Raw genomic sequence first — 23,476 nt, 5'->3', positions numbered from 1 at the left:
TAGGTAATGTCAGGCATCAGGTTGAAAGGTCAAGGTAGACTTTCACTGAAAAGAAAGGACACTGGTTTTACCCTCAGAGTCAGTTCCGTGGCTGAGCCAGGTCAGTTCAGTTCAGTTTGGTTCAGTCACTCAGTCGCATCTGACTTTCTGTGACCCCATGGACTGAAGCACACCAGGCCTCCCTGTCCATCACCAACTCCCGGAGCTTGCTCAAACTCATGTCCACTGAGTCGGTGGTGCCATCCAACCATCTCATCCTCTGTCATCCCCTTCTCCTCCCACCTTCAATCTTTCCCAGCATCAGGGTCTTTTCAAATGAGTCAGTTCTTCACATCAGGTGCCCAAAGTATTGGATCAGTCCTTCCAATGAATATTCAGGACTGATTTCCTTTAGGATGGACTGGTTGGATCATCGGGTGTGTTCAAGTGTCAGGGGTTTGTCTGGTTGAAGGAAAAATGGAGAAAAAGAATGGTCCAGGGGCTGAGGAAGGCAGAGAGGTCTGTGGAGGTGGAAAGAGAAAGGATAGCTCTACTGGTTTCAACCCTGCTGGGCCACATGACTGGAACCTCAGTGTTCTCAGCTTTCAAATGGGGTCATAGCAGGAAATACCCTTTAGGGACTCAGTGATATGTGGATGTACAGGTGGCACTAAAGGGTGATGGTTGCTCTCCCCACCACTACCAAAACAAAGAATAATGGGTGGCAAGGTACTTTTGGGGTGCTGGAAAGACCCAGGACAGTACGGGGACCTGAGCTCTGAGATAGACTTGTGTCTGGGCTGGAAATGAAGCAGAAGGGAGGCCCCCACAGTACGTGGGATGCAGAGCGGGGAGGCCTCTGTGCAAGCTGAGAGCCGATGAAGCACCTTCTGGAGGTGATATCAGAATCATAATGCTTTGTGTCTGTGGTGTGACCTTGCTTTTACCCCTGGAGACTGCCCCCGCCCCACCCCGCCCCCACCAATTACTAGTGGTTGAGGTCCTTACCAGAGGGCCATTCAGGTAGTGATGATGTCAGTATAGTGTCATTGTCACCAGGCTGATGGAGCACATTTACCCAGTGTCCCCAGCCCTGCATGAAAGAGCTCCGCAGAGCACAAAGTCCACACCCTCCTCTCCTTACCACACCAGCTTCTGGGAGCCTCACCCCCCAGAGGCCAACCTCAGCTGATCTGGGCTGCATTTTAGAAGCTGTTTGCTCACCTGGATGAAGGGAGACTCTTGTGTTAAGAGGCAAATATAATTTTAGAAAGTGTTTCTTGTGTTCCCTGGGTTCCCAATGACTGTGGTTGCTCTTTTTTCTAGAAAACTGCCCTTTGCCCCAGTGTAATACTTTCTTTTAATGTTGAGAAGCGCAAATCACCCTCGTGACCACTCCCTTAGATCTGCAGCAGCGAACGTGCAGACAGTAAACACATCTTAAAGCAGCCGGGGAGACAGAAAATCATTGCACAGGAAAAGACAATTATACCCCCATCGGACCCCACTACAATCCCTAATGAAGTTAGAAGACAGTAGAATATAGTCTTAAAAGTGCTGAGAAAAACTACCAACCTAGAGTTGTGCAACCAGTGAAATGATCTTTTAACCACAATAACAAAACCAAAACAGAGCACTTGCTACTAACAGCCCTCCCCCAAAGAGTACAGATAACTTACTTCTCTCTTTTCAATTAGAGTGACTTTTATTTATTTTTCGTGTAGAATTGCTCTGGCTAGAATTTCCACTACAATACTGAAAAACTGGTGAAAGCAGGCACCTTTCTTTGTACCTGATCTTAGGGGGAAAACATTCGGCCTTTCACTACTGATTATGATGTTAGCTGTGGGTTTTTCATAAGTGCTCTTTATTAGGTTGAGGAGTTCTATTGCTGGTTGTTGGGTATTTTGTTATAGAAGTTGTATCGTTGTTGTTCAGTCTCTCAGTCGTGTCCGACTCTTTGCAACCCCATGAACTGCAGCGTGCCAAGTTCATGTCCCTCACTATCTCCCTGAGTTTGCTCAAACTCATGTCCATTGAGTCAGTGATGCCATCCAACCATCTCATCCTCTGTTGTTCTCTTCTCCTCTTGCCCTCAGTCTTTCCCAGTATCAGGGTCTTTTCCAATGAGTCAGCTGTTCCCATCAGGTGGCCAAAGTTTTGGACCTTCAGCTTCAGCATCAGTCCTTACAATGAATATTCAGGGTTGATTTCCTTTAGGACTGACTGGTTTGATCTCCTTGCAGTCCAAAGGACTCTAAAAGTCTTCTCCAGCACCACAGTTTGAAAGCATCGGTTCTTCAGCCCTCAGTTTTCTTTCTGCATGGTCCAACTCTCACACTGTACATGGCTACTGGAAAAACCATAGCTTTGACTATACAGACCTTTGTCAGCAATGTGATATCTCTGCTTTTTAATGCACTGTCTAGGGTTGTTATAGCTTTTCTTCCAAGGACCAAATGTCTTTTAATTTCCTGGCTTCTGTCACTGCATTGATTTTGGAGCCAAAAAAATATGAAATTTAACACTGTTTCCACTTTTCCTTTTTTCCCCATCTATTTGCCATGAAGTGATTGGACCAGATGCCGTGATCTTAGCTTTTGAATGTTGACTTTTATGTCAGATTTTTCACTCTCTCCTTTCACCTCCATCAAAAGACTCTTTAGGTCCTTTTTGCCTTCTGCCATTAGAGTGGTATCATCTTCATATCTGGTTGTTGCTATTTATCCCAGCAACCTTGATTCCAGCTTGTGAGTCATCCAGCCCAGCATTTCGTATGATGAGTCAGCTGTACTCTGCATATAAGTTAAATAAGCAGGGTGACAATATACAGCCTTGATGTACTCCTTTCCCAATTCTAAATCAGTCTGTTGTTCCATGTCCAGTTTTGCTGCTTCTTGTCCTGCATACAGGTTTCTCAGGAGGCAGGTAATGTGGTCTGTTATTCCCATCTCTTTAAGAATTTTCCACAGTTTGTTGTGATCCACACAAAGGCTTTAGTGTAGTCAATAAAGCAGAAGATGATGTTTTTTTTAGAATTCCTTTGCTTTTTCTATAATCCAGTGTATGCTGGCAATTTGATCTCTGTTTCCTCTTTTATAAATCCATCTTGTACATCTGGAAGTTCCTGGTTCACATACCATTGAAGCCTAGCTTGAAAGATTTTGAGCATAATCTTGCTAGTATGTGAAATGAGTGCAATTGTACAGTAATTTGAATAGTCTCTGGCATTTTGTGTTTGATTTTATCAAATGCTTTTTGGCATTAAATCATCTTGGAATTGCTGGGATAAATTTCATTTGGTCATGGTATGTAGTCTTTTTAATATGCTGTTGGATTTGGTTTGCTATTTTGTTGAGAATTTTGCATCTCTATTCATAAGGGATATTGATCTGTAGTTTTTTATTTATTGTTTTTTATGCATTTGATTGCTTTGATATCAGGATAATATTGGCCTCATGTAATGAGTTAAAATGTTCCCTCATCTATTTTTGGGAAGATTTATACATCAAAAATGAAAAAAAAATGCTGAAAGATATAAAGGAAATATAAATAAATGGAAAAACAATATGCCTATGGATTGAAATAATTAATATTATTAAGATAGAAATCATCCCAAGTGATCTACAGATTCACTGAAATTCCTTTCAAAAATCCTGGGTGCATTTTTGGCAGAAATGGAAAAACTTATCCTAAAATTCATATGGACTTGCAAGGGCCCCCAGTCATACTAAAAAAAAAAAAAAAACAGGAGCTGGAGGACTCATACTTCTTGATTTCAAAACTTACTGCAGAATTAAAATACTAAAAGCAGTATGGTACTTACATAAGGATAGACATATCGATTAATGAGATAGAATTTGAAGTCTAGAAATAAACTAATACATATATGGTGAACTGATTTTCCACAAGAGTGCCAAGACTAATGGGAGAAAAAAATGGCCTCTTCAGCACAGGTGTTCAAACAAAATCTGTATACAAATTTCATAGCTGTGTTACTCGCAATAGCAAATAGGTGGCAACCACCCAACTATCCTATGAATGACTAGAAATCTAGGCTATCCAAACAATGGAAATTGTTCACCTATAACAGAATAACACTGAAAGCATTGTGCTAAGTGAAAGAAGCCAAACACAAAAGGTCCAACAATCGATGATTCCACTTATATGAAATATCCAGAATAAGAAAGTCTCTAGAGACAGAAAACAGATGAGTAGGTGCCAGATGCTGGGTTGCAGGGGTGGGAGCAATGGGGAGTCACTGCTAATGAGGTTTCCTTTCAGGGAAATAGAAATAAGTTCTAGAACCAAGTTGTGGTGAAGTTTGTACCACATTGTGGGAGTACTTAATGCCACCCAACTGTGTACTTTTTAAATGGTTAGAATGGTAAGTTCCATTATATTTATTTTACCACCAAAATTTTTCCCCAATAACTGAAACTAGTACTTCAAAGATTTTTCCCTTGTTATATGCAGAAGACTCTTGAGAGTCCCTTGGACTGCAAGGAGTTCCAACCAGTCCATCCTAAAGGAAATCAGTCCTGAATATTCATTGGAAGGACTGATGCTGAAGCTGAAACTCCAATACTTTGGCCACCTGATGTGAAGAACTGACTCATTTGAAAAGATCCTGATGCTGGGAAAGATTGAAGGTGGGAGGAAAAGGACATGACAGAGGATGAGATGGTTGGCTGGCAACAATGACTCAGTGGACATGACTTTGAGCAAACTCTGGGAGTTGGTGATGGACAGGGAAGACCGGCGTGCTGCAGTCCATGGGGTCACAAAGAGTCGGACATGACTGAGTGACTGAACTGAACTGACTGATGTTGACACAACTGGTTCACATCTTTTAGAGGAATGATATGGCTTTGAAACAAGAGCTTATTGGTTTCAAAACTATGACCAAGTTAAGTAAATTTGCTCACTCTTGTGTCAACTTGATATTATTAACATTGAATTCCGAGAAGTATTGCATAGGCTAAATTTCTCACTGTCAACAAAGTGCTCTCCTGTTTCTTATGCAACCCTACCCATCCCTCCAGCTGTACAAAGTTTCAGAGAGAAGACATACAGGGTAAGCCTGTCTTGGGGTTGCGCCCACTGGATCCTCTCACTTTGACAAGCCCATGAGTGTTTTTAGTTTTCTTTTCTTTTTCTTTTTTTGTCTTTTTCTCGGTGACTGCATTATGAAAAAGTATTTAAAGAATAAGACATTTGAGCAGGTGCAAATGAAAGAACCGTGACCCTGACAGGCAAGCCATTTGCTGTGTCTAAGAACTGGTAACCCTTTGGAGGGGTAGTTTCTTCCTGGCCATTGAGGGCTCAAGATACTAGAACATCAAGACTAGAGAAAAAGAATAAAATAAAGCTAATAACAAAAGACATGAGTGGTCCCTGCCTGGCATGGTTGGGACAGAGAAGATGGCATCAGATCAGCCTGAGTGACTTAAAGTGGGGCCTGGCAGCTGGGGAGAAAGTTGGTGGTGGGTGATGGCAGGCAAATGAGGTCCGTCAGCTCCACGCAGGATTTGGGGAGAGGTTGAGACCCTCCTGAGGGAGGTTGGAGGATCAGCTGAGAAGGTGGATGGGGGGCCCGGGCGGGGCGTAAGCTCTAGGGGCCGAGTATGCACCTGCGGTTGACTTTTGACAACAAAGTCAAGGTGTAGAGGTGAAGAATGTGGGGTCCAGAGATAGAAGTGTGCTGGTGGAAGAGAGGAGCCAGTGGGTGAGTGAGGACATTGGCCGAGAACAAAGGCTACGTGAAGGGCTCCTCAGGCCCCAGGAGAAAATGGAGGCTGAGGATGAAGACGCTAGTGTTGGCAAAGGCAAACGCAGAGGAGCTGGGACATAGTGGGAGCAGCCCCATCAGGAGGCCCCCAGAGGGCAGCGGGACACTCTGCCACATGCCCCACAACAGTGATCTTGCCCCAGCCAGAAAGCTGCCCTCACAAAGGGGCTTGTCCCTGGGGCTGTGAGATGGATACACAGCTGTGTGGGCAGAATGGGGACAAGGAGGGCTTGTCAGGCGTCATATCCCTGACTTCTCAGGGCCCTTCTAGGCCTCATCCTAAGGCTCTCTTCCACATCCCCTTCTCTAGAGGTTCTCAGGAAAGAAGGCGGAGCGATGACCCACCTTTCCCTAAGACATAGGGGCCCCCGGGCCACCTTGTTTTCTTCCAGGCAAGCTGATGAAGCTGCAGGAGCAAAGGAGGCCCAGAGGAATGTTCCTTTCGATTAGACGTGGAAAGCCTTAGGAATTCGCATACAGGATAAGATGATCAGTGATCACGAGGCTGATAGTGAGGCCCTCAGGGACAGTGCTGAGTCATGTTCACTGGTGGTCTCTCCTGTGATGCAGACCGGAAGTCATCCCGGAAGGGGAAGCCTGAGACGTGTCCTCCAGAATCAACCGCAGCAGCTCACAGCGCCACCCAGTGGCGAGACGCACTGCCTAGCTCCACCCTCCTTTAGTCCCCCGCTTGGACAGCATGGATGGTCTCCAGATTCTTCTCCTGTGAGCCACCTCTCCCGGAACTTTGCCAGAAGGTCTGACAGGAGACTTTTCGAAGCTAAAGACGGCTCTCCACATCAGCCCTAACACAAAGGAAAGACTGCGTCTAGAGATACTGAGAAGGAAAGTCAACCAATGCACAAGGTTCACTGATGACTGCTGCTGCTGCTGCTAAGTCACGTCAGTTGTGTCCGACTCTGTGTGACCCCATAGACGGCAGCCCACCAGGCTTCTCTGTCCCTGGGATTCTCCAGGCAAGAACACTGGAGTGGGTTGCCATGTCCTTCTTCAATGCCTGAAAGTGAAAAGTGAAAGTGAAGTCACTCAGTTGTGTCCGACTCTTAGCGACCCCATGGACTGCAGCCTACCAGGCTCCTCCATCCATGGGATTTTCCAGGCAAGAGTACTGGAGTGGGTTGCCATTGCCTTCTCCTCACTGATGACTAGGGAACTCTATTCCAGACTCTCTCAAGAATCCAATCCACGGCTACTGAATCATCCTACTTGAGTTGTTGCAGAGGCTCCCTGCCACACTCAGCCTGTGAGCCATGGATAGGAGAGCCCTAGTCCCTCCTCTAATCTCTGCCCTGCCCAATCTGTTCCCTGGAAAGTAGGCTTTCCTTATCTGACCTGTACCTCCATTTTTCTTCAATATTAGATTCCTTTATAGAAAGCAGAGACACAGATGGAGGAACCCCCACCACACAGGAAGTAGAAGATAGAATCAATTCTCCAAGAAGCCAGGCTTGGGCTCAGCCATGGGACACTAGCCTTCTCAGAAGAGTCTTTCACCTGCCTCAGGCAGCTGGGCCTTGAGAATGTACTGGAAAGCTGAGTTCTAGGGCTGCATCACAGAACTATTGTGCCATCACAAAGGGTTCTTGAGGGGGGGAGTTGACACAAAGAGGAGGTGAACCCATGGCCCCGACCCCTACCATTCAACCTAGCAGATCCCTCCTTTCTTCTCTGGATTGCTCTATTTTGAAGTCATCCTGATTTTCTATGTAGTTCACATGAAACCAAGATGTCAACTCTGTCCACCATTTAGCCCACTCTGGATCAGATAAGATGGTTGATTTCATTGAGAGTGTCCCAGATTGAGGGTCAGGAGTCCAGAATTGGCCACCCATGGACAGAAAATCTTGAGCAAATTATTCCCTGCTCTTAGGCTCAGATCTTGTATCTGTGAAGAGGACTGAACTGGACCAGTTTCCTTTGGAACACCATATCCCAAGAAGATAGTGAAACTGACAGGAAAAATTTCCCGAGTCGAATAAGTAATTTTGACCGTAGCTCCCTCTGTGCAATTCAAATGCACATAATGGTGTTAAGAGGCCTAGCCTCTTCAATTTTCTTCAATTTGACATTTCCAAACTTATTGACCATAGAACATCCTCCATTTGTTTGTGGAAACAAATCTTAAAGTGTATAAATTGCAATGGGTTAATTTGAGAAACTATGAATGAAATGATTGCTAAATTTGCTGTAAGGTTTAAATTCATCATACTTTTGAAAAAATAGTCCTAAGTTAGGAGATACAATCTCACTATAAAAATAAACTCATTATAAGGCAAGTGGGCAGGTGATAAACCAGAAAAAACATTGGTTCTGACCCCAGAGCAGAACCATCCAGCATGTTGAAGAGGAAACCCAAACTTGCTGGAGGAGGGCAGGAACCAGCCCACATGTCCCCAGTTCCTATCCTGGGACCCCAGCACACAGCAGTGTCCTTCTCAGGCAGGAATCTGGACAAGGTAATGAGAGTGCGCTGCCTTTGTTTCTGCCCAGAGACCATCACTTTCTTTCATCTTCATAAGAACATTGGTATAGAAGGCCGCTCCATTATTTCAAAGATTTCTACAGAGCTGATCTCAGTTGGGTGTGTTCTCAGTTGGGTGTGTTCTCAGTTGGGTGTGTTCCTAACTGGATTTCTTCTTCCAATTGAGAGAACTGTTTTACATTGACAGAAAATAAACCCCTTTTATTCCCTTTGCTGCTTAGCCTCCTGTGTTGTAGATCTGGTTCATTCCTTCAACCTCCACAATGTTATACCTGCCAGGCCTTGCACCTGAGGACTCAACAGGAGCCACAGAGGCTAGCCCTGTTGGCTGTTTTAGTCTGTGCTTCACTCTTTAGCTCACTATTTACAACTCCTCAAATATAGTGAAAGTTCACTGGGGCAAACCCTCGTTCTTTGGTCTCGGACAGTGCTGATAACAGTGACGTATGAAGACACGTGACAGTGCCCACGAAGTGACATATGAAGATCAGCAGTCGCATGTACTAGGCAGCTCCCTACATGACTGCTAGGTAAGTGGCAGAAAGAATGAATAAATGCCTGGACCCCAGCAGACAGTTGGTCCAGGCTATGAGATGAAATCAATGTCCTAAGAGCAAATCTTATTCTACACAAAGTGGATTTTTGGCTATTTCTTATTTAATAATCCAAACACTCTAATAAGAAAACGGGGGCCTGAGAACCACTGGAAATGAACTCTTAGATGCCCAGGTCCCCTTGGGAGCATGATACATAGAATATCAGGGGTGGGACCCCTGCTCACTCTTCACTAATGATCCTGGGCACATTACTGCCTTTCTCTGTCCTTCTTTTTCTTACTCTAAAATGGGGATATTAAAATTCTTTCACAGAGATTATGGTGAGAATGAAATGTAATGGCATATAAAAGAGTCAGCATGTTACATGTGCAGAGCAAATTCTGCAATTTCAACTCTATGTGTATGGCAGGAAAAAAACTTCTTAAAGAAAGGCAAGGAAAGAAAAATACTTCCTAAATTAATAGAAAATAGAATGAAAAAATATAATTCCCTGACACAGAGAAAACAATTTAAAATTTTAGGTGGAAGAATAAGCATTTAATAATTGCCAAGAAAAAAATTGGAAAGTAATCTCATTATTACTTTGAGAAGGAACTTGCCATAGGAAATACTAAAACTTCAAACTAAGGGCGCTGCAATGAATATAAGTCTGATTTTGACACCAAAAGACACAAATGCACCATTGGTTCATAATAGAAAAGCCCAAAATAGATCCAAGTATATGTGAGAATGTAATGTATAATAAAGGTGACATTTCGACTCAACATATTGCATAGTTTATTTACTAAATGGTGTCAGTATAATTCACAATCTACATGGATTGAATACAGTTAAATCCTTTCTATACATTTTCTATAATAATAAATTCCAGATGAATTAATAGCTTAATGTAACAGCTTAAACTTTAGAAAATTAAAATAAAATGTAGGTGTGGGAAATACTTACCTGGGTGAGGTATGACACCCAGAAACCATAAAGAAAAAGAGGGACAGGTTTAATTTTATTAGTGTTCCATTTTTCTCCGTAAAAATGATGCTACTTGGGGAAGGAGAGGGTGAGGTGATACGAGAGAATAACATTGAAACATATACGTTACCATATGTAAAACAGACAATGGGAGTTCCGTGTATGATGCAGGGAACCCAAAGCCAGTGTGTTAGAAAAAATGATGCTACTAACAAAGTTGAAAGATGAATACTATGCTGCTGCTGCTGCTGCTAAGTCGCTTCAGGCGTGTCCAACTCTGTGCGACCCCATAGATGGCAGCCCACTAGGCTCCTCTGTCCCTGGGATTCTCCAGAAAAGAACACTGGAGTGGGTTGCCATTGCCTTCTCCGGAGGATGTATTTCTAAATAAAATGGTACTTTAAAAGATCTCCTACATATTGGACAAACAGCCCTATTGGTGAGTAGGTGAAGAAAAGATTTTCATTTTCAGAAATATTTTGGAACAAGTATTTAGAGGAACCCTTCTCAATACTCAAAGACCGAAAAATGTATGAGAATATAAGTAAAATACTTTTAAAATCATGACTGAGCTGGCAGTGAAGCAATGAGAGGGCAGAAACAATAAGAAAATGCTAACCAGAGAGTAAGTGCTGGAGTCAGTATTTACTTACTGCTAAGTCACTTCAGTCATGTCCGACTCTGTGCAACCCCATAGACGGCAGCCCACCAGGCTTCCCTGTCCCTGGGATTCTCCAGGCAAGAACACTGGAGTGGGTTGCCATTTCCTTCTCCAATGCATGAAGGTGAAAAGTGAAAGTGAAGTCGCTCAGTCGTGTCTGACTCTTAGCGACCCCATGGACTGCAGCCTACCAGGCTCCTCCGTCCATGGGATTTTCCAGGCAAGAGTACTGGAGTGGGGTGCCATTGCCTTCTCCAAGTATTTACTTAAAGACTTCCTAAGAATGAGTAGAACTGTTGGGGGAGTTTGTAATTTCCTCGGTTCTGTCTCATCACAACAAAAATTTGAAGCAATGGATGGACCAGTATTACAGCCCCACGTAATTTCCTTGGACAGACCAGTGTTACAGCTCAATTTTATTTAGAAAGAAAGGAAAATACATCCTTGAGACGTGAGGGCTGGCCTCTGGCCCAGTTTTGGCCCCTCTTTTTAAGTTCTTTTCTTCTTCCCCGAGCCTGCCCTATGTAAAGTGGGCTAGCCAGGCAGGTTGTTTTACCCAAGGTCCTCACTCCTGTCCTCCGACCCTTCCTTTGTTCTATTTTCTCGGGCTTTCCCCTTCTGTGTGGTTTAGCCACTGCCATTCTGGACTCCTTTTTTCCTGTTCTAACTGCCTAACAGAACTATGCTATGATCCCACAATCCCACATCTGGGTATAAATCCACAAGAAGTAAAGTCAGGATTTTAAAGAGATGCCTGCACTTCATGTTCATTGCAGCATTGTTCACAATTGCCAAGTCTTGGAGGCAACCTAAGGTCCATCAACACACAAAGGGGTAAAGAAAACGTGGTACCCACATACAATGGAATGCTATTCAGCCTTTAAAAAGTGGGAAATCCTGCCACTTATGACAACATGAATGAACCTGGAGGGCATTATGTTAAGTGAAATAAGACACAGAAGGACAAAAACTTTTAAGATGTTACTTACATGGAGAATCTAAAATGGTCAAACTCATAGAAGCAAACACTATCACGGAGATTGCCAGGGGCTGGGAGTGGACTGGGGTATTAGTCAAAGGGTATACAGTTTCAGTTATACACAGTGAATAAGCCCTAGAAATCTATACACTCTATAATGTCTATAGTTAGCAATGTTGTTGTTGTTGTTGTTGTTTAATCCCTAAGTCATATCCAATTCTTTGCGATCCCATGGACTGTAGCCCACCAGGCTCCTCTGTCCATGGGATTTCCCAGGCAAGAATATTGGAGTCGTTTGCCATTTCCTTCTCCAGGGGATCTTCCCAAGCCAGGAATCGAACCCACGTTTCCTGCGTTGGCAGGTGGATTCTTTACCACTGAGCCACCAGGGAAGCCCAATAGTTAGCAATATTGTACTGTATATTTAAAAGTTTGGTATATCTAATGTTGTGTTCTTATCACAAAGATTTAATAATATAGAGGGTAGAAGGAAACATTCAACAATGATGGTTATCTTTATGGCATAGACTGTGATGATGGTTTCTCAGATGTGTACTTATTTCCAAACTAATCAAGTTGTATATATTAAATTTGTATAGCTATGGAAATGTCAACACTACCTCATTCAATGAAGTGATTTAAAAATAAAATTAAAAATAATTTTGTAGAAGACATATTTTTATTCCTGAGAGCTAAAGCCTGAGTTTTAACAGCCCAGGAGGTGCCAAGGGCAGGATACAGAACCTGAGACCTAAGCAGTAGGGAAGTCACATTAGAGACCCCCATGTGAAGTCAAATGCTGCAGAAAGTATGTGAATTAGAACCCACCTTAAACACAGAAAGTTTAAATGAAAAGAATGGAAAATGCCACAGTATGCAAATTTGAACCAGATAAAAACCCATATGACTATAAACCTCAAACTCTATATGTCAAAGAAAGTATAAAACAAGCATTTCCAGATAGAGGGAGCTTACGTAAGAATGGAGGGGTAAATACGTGAGGATGGTATTACAGCCTTCAATCTCTGTGTCCCCAATACCTTAACTTTAAAATGTAGAAAATACAATTGATAGAACTTTAAAAATAACTGGGGACTTGCCTGGTGGCACAGTAGATAAGAATCCACCATGCCAATGCGGAGTGGATCCCTGGCCTGGGAAGATTCCACGTGCTGCAGAGCAACTAAGTCCGTGCACAGAAACCACTGAGCCTTGTGCCACAACTGCCACAATGAGGAGTCCACGCATGCAACAAAGAGGAGCCCGCACTCACCACAACTAGAGAAAGCCCACTCACAGCAAAGACCCAGCAGAATCAAAAAACAAAGATAAGCTTAAAAAGCTATAGTTCTTTAACATAATTCTCATTGTAAGCATACATACAAAAATATAGTATTTACTTGAAATAATAAAAAACAATATTTCTTTAACTTATTTGAAATAGTAAATCAAATACAGCAATATATAAGGGCAACACTTAGACAAGAGATATTCATTCCAAGTATGCGAGATTGCTTTAACATCTCAAAACTGATCAATGTAATTTGTCATATTGATAAATCAATGGTGAAAAGTTAATATGACCTCCTTGATAGATACATGAAAAATCATTAAATTAACATTCATACTCAATCACAATAAAAAATAAAACTCTTAGCAACCTAGGCATAGAAAGGAATTTCTCAATTTGATAGAAGGTAACTACCAAAAAAAAAAAATCTACAGAGAACATTATACTTAATGATGGATGTTGGAAGATGGATTGAAGGAAAAATGTTCACCCGACTGAGAAGACATCTTGAAACAGTAAAAGGAGGCAGGCAGCTCCATAGAGTCAACAGATCAGTTTATTATAGGGTAACTTACATAGTGGAATCTGGATTGGACAGGCAGCAGTTCACCTGCACACCATACTGTCAAAGGGCTGCTGGGGCAGTTTTATAGTTAACCTAGGGTATAAGTGTTGTTTTTATTGTTTTTCAGTGACTAAGTCATGTCTGACTCTTTGTGGCTTCATGGACTACAGCACATCAAGGTTCTCTGTCCTCCTCCAATATCACCTGGAATTTGTTCAAACTCATATCCTCTGAGTTGGTGATGCTATCTAATTATCTCATCCTCTGTCACCCCCTTCTCTTCCTGCCCTCAGTCATTCCCAGCATCAGGGTCTTTCCAATGAATCGGCTCTTTTCATCAAGTGGCCAAAGTATTGGAGCTTTAGCTTTTGCACTGGTAGGTGCTTGGAAACAGAGCATTCATTCCTAAGTCAAGATTTACAAATGGGTAACTAGTCTCCTGGGTGCTGACAATACATCAGGGAAGGTTTTCATCACTGGGGACTAACAGAGCATAGAAGCCACCTAGTCCTAGTGATTATTAAAGACTATCTATTAACTACAGAGCTGTTGACAGCAGAGAAGTCATTTACTGCACAATACAGTCCCGGGTAGGCTCAGCAGAAAGCCAGGAGAAACTAAGGACCCAAGATGGGGTCAGTTATGCACCCATCCAAAGACCTCCAAATTCCTTCCTGGGTAGGTGTGCATGTTCACCAAGAGATTTGTACATATTACCAGCAATACTATTAACAGCAGGAAAATACCAGAAACTACCCAAATGCCCACCATTTAAAAGGGTAAATGATTTGCGGAGCATTCACTCACTGTGGAATATCACACAGCCAAAAGAGTAAATGAGTTCTTGCTAGGTGCAATAGCTAGGATGAAGTTCACAGCATGATGACCACTGAAACAAATCAGATAAGAACCAGGGGAGTTAGGAAAACAGCTCTAGACTCAGGGAGACTAGAGAGACATAGGCAAACGAAATGGGTAAATTTGACTGAATTTCAGATTTTTAAAAAGTTATGAGGATAATTGGAGAAGTTTGTATATGGACTGAATGTTGGATGAAGTTATTGATATACTACTGATGTTCTTAAGTGTGGTAATAGTGATGAGGCTGAATAGGAAGATTCTTGGGAGATGCACGCTTAAGTGTTTAGGGTTGAATACAGGCTACAGTTCATGGGGTGGCAGAGTCAGACATGACTGAGTGACTAACTGACTTTTTTTCACTTCACCATGATGTTTACAGCTCACTCTTAGTTGGTTTGGTAAAAGGGAAACATGTGTGTATGTGTGTGCACGTGTCTTTGTGTGTGAATTTGAGTGCATGTCCAACTTCAGCAGATACTTCCAGTTTTCCATAGTAGTCCTACCAATTTATTCCCCCACTAGCAATATAGAAATGTTCTTTTTACTCTGGTAGATATTGTCTATCTTTTAAACTTTGGCCATTCTGATAAGTGCGTATAGTTTCTTATTGCATTTTATTTTGCATTTCCTGATAAGAGAATTAAACACTTTTTCACTGTCTTTGGATAAATTTGGGGGAAATTGACTTAGTTGCAATATTTACATCTTTAATTCATTTCAATAATTTTTCAATTGGTTTTCAGTGAAAATATCTAACACACATTTTATGCAATTAGTAAAAGAAAAGTGGTTGTGTGTGTGTGTGTGTGTGTGCGCACATGAGCATGTGTGGTATCTATACAGAGAGAGATGGAGTGAGTTTGAAGAAACAACTGGTGGATCTAGGTGAGAAGCTCCGCGGGTACTTACTGGATTGTTATTTTAACTTTTCTAGGTTCTTGACTTTTTTTCGAAAGACAATAAAAGGAAAAATGAATGGAATGCCTACCAATTATAGACAATGTGTAAAACAGAACATAAAGAAAGAAAAAAACAATAAAAAATCCAAATAGACTTTTAACCTGAAAATAAATTGCATCAGTAGGGCAGAAAATCTGCTATTCCTGTCTTAAATATTGAATTGAAGGCTCTAGTCACACAGTAATAAAAGAAAAAAGAAATGAAGTAAAGATTGAACAGGAAGAAGCAAAATTATCTACATAGAAAGCCCAAGAGACTCTACAGACAAATTATTAGAACTGAGAGAGTTTGCCCATGATTGCTGCATATAAGATCAATCAGCAAAAATAAAATGTATTCTACACCCTAGCACCACAGAGCTAGAAAAAGTAGTTTAAAAAAGATTCCATTTATACCAGCAACAAAAATAAGTAAGCAAAAATAAATTTAGCAAAAAGATTTACTAGTTGCTTTATGTAGCAATCAGTGAAACTTTACTAAAAATCCATTAAAGAAGGACATGGCAAAGGAGAGATAAGCTTTGTTTGGAGATGGTAAGATTCAACACCATAAATATGTCAGTTTCTTCCAAATTAATCTCTAAATTCAATTCAATTCCAGTCAAAGTCTCCAAATTCAATTCAATTCCAGTCAAAGTCTCCAAAAGGTTTTTCACTGCACTTGACAAATGGATTCTAAAAATGCATATGGGAGAGCAAGAATAACCAAGACAATTCTGAAGTTAGTGACCTTTGTCCTGACAGGTGTTAAGAGTGATTCTGCAACCCCATGGACTATACAGTCCATGGAATTCTCCAGACCAGAATACTGGAGTGGGTAGCCTTTCCCTTCTCCAGGGGATCTTCCCAACCCAGGGACTGAACTCAGGTCTCCCATATTGCAGGCGGATTCTTTACCAGCTGAGCCACAAGGGAAACAATACTTAATATACAGTCAGTGTAATTAAGATAGTGCGATGCTGGTGCAGGATAGAAACACGAACCAGTGGAACAGAAGATTGAACCCAGAAACAAATATGGACACTTTCTATTCCCACATGAATAGGGAGACTTTATACTTGGCAGAGGTTGCATTGTCAATCAATACGAAAAGGATGGTCTAGTCGATTAATAGATTATTTTAATGGAAAAAAGAAAATTTGATTACACTTCCGATCAAGCACACAAGTAAAGCCTGGTGAACAAACGACTTAAATATGAGGGAAAAACTTCAAGAATAAAATATTTATAGGTATATATAGATCTAACACCCCCAAAAGATGTCCTTTTCATTATAGGGGACTGGAATGCAAAAGTAGGAAATCAAGAAACACCTGGGGTAACAGGCAAATTTGGTCTTGGGATATGGAATCTTTGAAGCAGGGCAAAGGCTAATAGAGTTTTGCCAAGAGAATGCACTGGTCATTGCAAACACCCTCTTCCAACAACACAAGAGAAGACTCTACACATGGATATCACCAGATGGTCAACACTGAAATCAGATTGATTATATTCTTTGCTGCCAAAGATGGAGAAGCTCTATACAGTCAGCCAAAACAAGACCGGGAGCTGACTGTGGCTCAGATCATGAACTCCATATTGCCAAATTCAGATTTAAATTGAAGAAAGCAGGGAAAACCACTAGACCGTTCAGGTATGACCTAAATCATGTTCCTTATGATTATACAGTGGAAGTGAGAAATAGATTTAAGGGACTAGATCTGATAGACAGAGTGCCTGATGAGGTATGAATGGAGGTTCATGACATTGTACAGGAGACAGGGATCAAGACCATCTCCATGGAAAAGAAATGCAAAAAAGCAAAATGGCTGTCTGGAGAGGCCTTACAAATAGCTGTGAAAAGAAGAGAAGCGAAAAGCAAAGGAGAAAAGGAAAGATATAAGCATCTGAATGCAGAGTTCCGAAGAATAGCAAGGAGAGATAAGAAAGCCTTCCTCAGCAATCAATGCAAAGAAATAGGGGAAAACAACAGAATGGCAAAGACTAGAGATGTCTTCAAGAAAATTAGAGATACCAAGGGAATACTTCATGCAAAGATGGGCTCAATAAAGGACAGAAATGGTATGGACCTAACAGAAGCAGAAGATATTAAGAAGAGGTGGCAAGAATACACAGAACTGTATTTGTGAAGAAAAAGATCTTCACGACCAAGATAACCATAATGGTGTGATCACTCACCTAGAGCCAGACATCCTGGAATGTGAAGTCAAGTGGGCCTTAGAAAGCATCACTACGAACAAAGCTAGTGGAGGTGATGGAATTCCAGTTGAGCTATTTCAAATCCTGAAAGATGATGCTGTGAAAGTGCTGCATTCAGTATGCTAGCAAATTTGGAAAACTCAGCAGTGGCCACAGGACTGGAAAAGGTCAGTTTTCATTCCAATCCCATGGAAAGGCAATGCCAAACAGTGCTCCAACTACCGCACAATTGCACTCATCTCACATGCTAGTAAAGTAACGCTCAAAATTCCCCGAGCCAGGTTTCAGCAGTACATGAACTGTGAACTTTCAGATGTTCAAGCTGGTTTTAGATAAGGCAGAGGAACCAGAGATCAAGTTGCCAGCATCCACTGGATCATGGAAAAAGCAAGAGCGTTCCAGAAAAACATCTATTTCTGCTTTATGACTATGCCAAAGCCTTTGACTGTGTGGATCACAATAAACTGTGGAAAATCCTGAAAGAGATGGGACTACCAGACCACCTGACGTGCCTCTTGAGAAACCTATATGCAGGTCAGGAAGCAACAGTTAGAACGACATGGAACAACAGACTGGCTCCAAATAGAAAAAGGAGTGCATCAAGGCTATATATTGTCACCTTGCTTATTTAACTTCAATGCAGAGTACATCATGAGAAATGTTGGGCTGGAAGAAGCACAAGCTGGAATCAAGATTGCTGGGAGAAATATCAATCACCTCAGATATGCAGATGACACCACCCTTATGGCAGAAAGTGAAGAGGAGCTAAAAAGCCTCTTGATGAAAGCAAAAGAGGAGAGTGAAAAAGTTGGTTTAAAGCTCAACATTCAGAAAACGAAGATCATGGCATCTGGTCCCATCACTTCATGGGAAATAGATGGGGAAAGACTGGAAACAATGACAGACTTTATTTTTTGCGGCTCCAAAATCATTGCAGATGGTGACTGCAGCCATGAAATTAAAAGACGCTTACTCCTTGGAAGGAAAGTTATGACCAACCTACATAGCATATTGAAAAGCAGAGACATTACTTTGCCAACAAAGGTCCATCTAGTCAAGGCTATGGTTTTTCCAGTGGTCATGTATGGATGTGAAAGTTGGACTGTGAAGAAGGCTGAGCACTGAAGAATTGATGCTTTTGAACTGTGGTGTTGGAGAAGACTCTTGAGAGTCCCTTGGACTGCAAGGAGATCCAACCAGTCCATTCTAAAGGAGATCAGCCCTGGGTGTTCTTTGGAAGGAGTAATGCTAAAGCTGAAACTCCAATACTTTGGCCACCTGATTCAAAGAGTTGACTCACTGGAAAAGACTCTGATGCTGGGAGGGATTGAGGGCAGGAGGAGAAGGGGACGACCAAGGATGAGATGGCTGGATGGCATCACCAACTCGATAGACATGAGTTTTGGTGAAGTCCAGGAGTTGGTGATGGACAGGGACGCCTGGTGTGCTGCAATTCATGGGGTCGCAAAGAGTCAGACATGACTGAGCGACTGAACTGAACTGAATTGATAGATCATATATTTTAAAATACATAGAAATATACTAATGTATTCATTACTTCAGATAGGGAAGCCCTTCTTAAAAAATTCACAAGAAGTACGAGCCATGAAAGAAAAAATTGGGCCTTCTTAACATTAAAAATGTTTGCCTACCAGAAGTTACCACCAACAAAGTAGAAAGGTGATCATTCATTGGGAGAGGGAACGTGTCACCCAGATGACTGACGGAGAATGAGGGCCAGCGACACACGAGTGACTCCTGTGAAGCTGTAACAGAAAGACAAACAGTGCAACGGTCAGATGGGCGGAATCCGTGAAGAGACATTTCTCAGATGAAGTATGAAAGGCCCTGCTAGAAAGATGATCATCTCACTGGTCATTCAGTTCAGTTCAGTTCAGTCGCTCAGTCATGTCCGACTCTTTGGGACCCCATGAATCGCAGCACGCCAGGCCTCCCTGTCCATCATCAACTCCCGGAGTTCACTCAGACTCAAGTCCATCGAGTCGGTGATGCCATCCAGCCATCTCATCCTCTGTCGTCCCCTTCTCCTCCTGCCCCCAATCCCTCCCAACATCAGAGTCTTTTCCAATGAGTCAACTCTTCGCATGAGGTGGCCAAAGTACTGGAGTTTCAGCTTTAGCATCATTCCTTCCAAAGAACACCCAGGGCCGATCTCCTTCAGAATGGGCTGGTTGGATCTCCTTGCAGTCCAAGGAACTCTCAAGAGTCTTCTCCAACACCACAGTTCAAAAGCATCAATTCTTGGGTGCTCAGCCTTCTTCACAGTCCAACTCTCACATCCATACATGACCACTGGAAAAACCATAGCCTTGACTAGATGGACCTTTGTTGGCAAAGTAATGTCTCTGCTTTTCAATATGCTATGTAGGTTGGTCATAACTTTCCTTCCAAGGAGTAAACATCTTTTAATTTCATGGCTGCAGTCACTGGGAAATACAAATTAAATTGCATTATGGGTTTCCATTTTCTTTCCATTATTAATAAAAGTGAAGAGTCAGGTAACACTCTGTGATGGCAAAGGTGAAGAATCATGGAAAATCTCATTTGTGGCCCCAGGTACAACCTATCAGACAGGGTTTCGCAATAACAAGGAGTGCAAATCTTAAACAACATTACTGTCCACCCAAGTTAGAGAAACTCTTGTGCAGAAAGAAGACAGATAAGAACGCTCAAGTCAGCATTATTTGTTAGAGCAAAAACTGGAAACAACTTCACTCCTTGTCAGTGAGAGAAGAAAGAACTATGGTACATTGGAAAAAATAACATATTTCACAGCAATAAAAATAAACGAGCCAAGGCTATAAATACAGCATGGATAAATCTCACAAACATAAAATTGGGAAGAAGCCAGAGTTCGTAAAAATACATACAATGCAATAATATTTATATAGAGTCTTAAAATTTGAAAAACACTATAAATGGTTTATGGATACTCACATATGTAGGGAAAATACGATAACACACGTGAAAATAATAACCACCGAATTCCAGACTTTCCAGATTTTCTTTAGAGAGGAAATAAGGATTGGAGAGAGCAGAGGGCTTTATTTGTGTCAGAAATGGTTTCTCTTTTATCCGGGGGGGAACATAGATGTATGTAATACACTCCTCTGTGCCACTTTTTGCCTTGTCAAAATATTTCATAATAAAAAAAATGAAGAACATAAAACACAAAATCTGATAAAAAAACAAGCAAAGCAACTTGTAAATGTCAGAGATTGGGCCCACCATGAAGGGCACAGGATGGCTGGTTCCACCTTGGGCAGGATGGAGGATCCAGCAAGGAGAATGAAGCACACACTCTTCATCCAGCTTTGGTGTCTGACGCATAGGACGGTGGCCAGTACAAGCCCTGGGACGGCGGGAGAGACTTACGTCACATCACACAGGTCAGACACCTGCCGGAAGTCACGAATTGTTTGACGTCCTTTCTAGGCCCATTCCAGCTATAGGGAATCTCACCAGTCACTATTTGAATTATGACGTTATTGACTTCTCACTATGTGACCAAGAAAGTGGAGAAACAATAGAAAGTGAAATGGACACAGTTCCTGCCTACAGGATGACAGGCTAGAGGGCTGAGATGGGCCTTAATCTAATGGTCACAGAAATAAATCTGTGCTTCCAGATTGTGATAAGTGCTATGATGGAAAAATCACAGTGTGTTATGAGAAAGCCCACCAGGTGGCCCACATATAGGTTGGGGGTCAGGAAATTTAGCTGAGGAGGGGTATTGGAGCTGAGATGTGAAGGTTGAGAAGGCATTCATCCAACAAAGATCAGGGTAAATGATTCAAGGCAGAGGGCTCCAGGCGGGAGGAAGCACCTGGAGATAGACGCTAGCGGAAGAGAAGGGTATAGAGTGCAGAGTATAGAGGCATAAGAAGCCGGAGAGGAGACAGCAAGGCCAGGCAAGGTCTTCTAGGACATGTAAAGGTCTTCAGCCTAAAAGCAATAAAAAGACATCAAATCATTCTTACATAACCAGATCTGCATCTTGAGAAGTTCACTCTGTTGACAATACCAAGTGCCAGCCAGAACGCTAAGCATCCAGAACCTTCCTCCACTGATGGTGGGAATGTAAAATGGTACAGCCACTCTGGAAAACAGTTTGGCAGTTTCTTATACAGTTCAACATACACTTGCCATGTGACCCGAGAGAAATGAAAGCATATGTTCACACAAAAACCTGTGCAAGAATGTTTTAGACACCATAGCTTAGTGCTGGAAACAACCCAGATTTTCTTTAACAGGGGAGCGGATGAACAATCACACAATCTGTGGTACACGTGTCCAATAAATAAAATCAAAGGAACAAACCGCTGCTGTACGCGACAACATGGGTACATCTCAAATACATTTTGTGAAGAGAAAGAAGCCAGACACAGAGGGCTCCATTCTGTATGATTCCATTCATATGACATCCTGGGAAAGGCAGAACTATAAAAGGATGGAAAATAGACCAGTGGTTGCCACATATTGGGGGTGAGTTTGTTGATTACAAAGGGGCACAGGGCAAGGAACATTTTGGGGTGATGGAGATGTTTTCTATCTTGATTGTGAGAAGGTCCACACAATTGTGTGCCTTTATCAAAACGTATAGAGCTACACACCAAAAATGGGGATTTTACTACATGTAAATTATGTTTCCATAAGAAGAAAAGAAGGAGGGAGGGAAGGAAGGAAAGGAGGGAAAAACCCACTCACCTGCCCACGGGGAAGTGATAAGAGAGACTCTGCTCCCCTACCCCCCAGCACACAGAATGCTGGATGCCCACTTCCGCGGGAGGCAGAGCTGAACTGGAGAGCGAGAGAGGAAAAAGTGCCAGGTGCCAGAGTCAAAGGAGGCTCCAGAAGCCTGGGCGGGCAGCCGGAGCTGAGGTTAGGGTCCCCTAGGAGACCTACGGCCACCCAGCTCTTCTCACTGCCTGCTCCTGGTCCTGCAGGAGCTCTTGGTGCTGCTTAAGGCCACTGGAGAGGCAGAGATTTAGAACGGTCCTAGCACTCTGGCATCTGTGCTTGGGGAAGGAGTGTGTATGTGAAGAAAGCCTGTCCAGGCAGCTCACTATCCTGTTGGGAGAAAACCATACCAACTCCTTGATGAGATGGTATGAGGTTCCCTCCATGAGCATCACGTCCAGCTAACAGACAGTCATGGATCCATTTCCAGGATTCACAAATGCAGCTTAAAAGTTTGTGTGCGCGACACGCTTCTTTTCCACGAGGAGAGGGGGATGTGCCCTGAGACGACCACTGCCCCTGTCTGTATCTGTTTAATCACCCATCTGCCCGCCTCGGCCTCGGGAAAAGCTCGCCCACTGGCCAGCACAAGGGGTGGCGAGCCAGAGAAAGAGTTCGCTCTGTCACTTTGCCTTCAGAGCATAAGGAGGCCCTACAGGACCCCCACAGGCCTCACCCCGAGTGGCCGTGGGAATGAAACTGAAAGGCTGGGGCTTTACAGAGCAGGGTCCACGCAGAGAGTGGCAGGAGCTCTGCAGCTGACCCACAGCTTCAGGGCAAGCTCACACCTTTGCTCCACGGTGGGGGTGGAGGCCCAGAGCTGTGCGGGGAGGCGGTCCTGTATCCAAGGGCAGATCTGCTTCTGCAGAGCGGGAGGCCCGGTCCAAGCTCACGGCTCCTTGGGACCGGGTGTACGCCCGCAGCAGAGACAGACTAACCTCTGAGGACGTCTCCAGACTCCCAGCTGCGAGAGCTCCCAGGTTTTACAGGGTGGAGAGCGCTCTAGTCATTTACGCACAGGCCCCCTCCCCGTGCCCCGCACTGCCTGGGCAGTCTCGGGAGTGACAGGGAGGACGACCCTCCCACAGAGCGTGGCACGTGATGTCCAGAGAGCAGCTGAGAGGGGCTTACCGCATGTCTAGGCCAACTCTTCCCCCTGAAGAAATTCCCCGCATAGCTCCTTCCAGAGGCACTTAGAGCACTTGCCTAGGGCTTGAGTTCCCCTCTTGTCTGGTATGGGCATGCAAACTTTCCTCTGAGCTCTGATTGGCGCCACTCAGCATGTTTCTCCTGAAGAGAGGGACCCTCACCCGTGCCTCCCCTCAGACTCTGTGACTGGCGCAAGGGGTGGGCACACCACCCAACCTAGGCCAGCCAGGCACCGTCCCTAGGGTTTTACACGTG

Source organism: Capricornis sumatraensis, chromosome 16 (genome assembly GCF_032405125.1).
Source record: "Capricornis sumatraensis isolate serow.1 chromosome 16, serow.2, whole genome shotgun sequence".
Lineage (NCBI taxonomy): Eukaryota > Metazoa > Chordata > Mammalia > Artiodactyla > Bovidae > Capricornis > Capricornis sumatraensis.
This window is presented reverse-complemented; position numbering follows the sequence as displayed.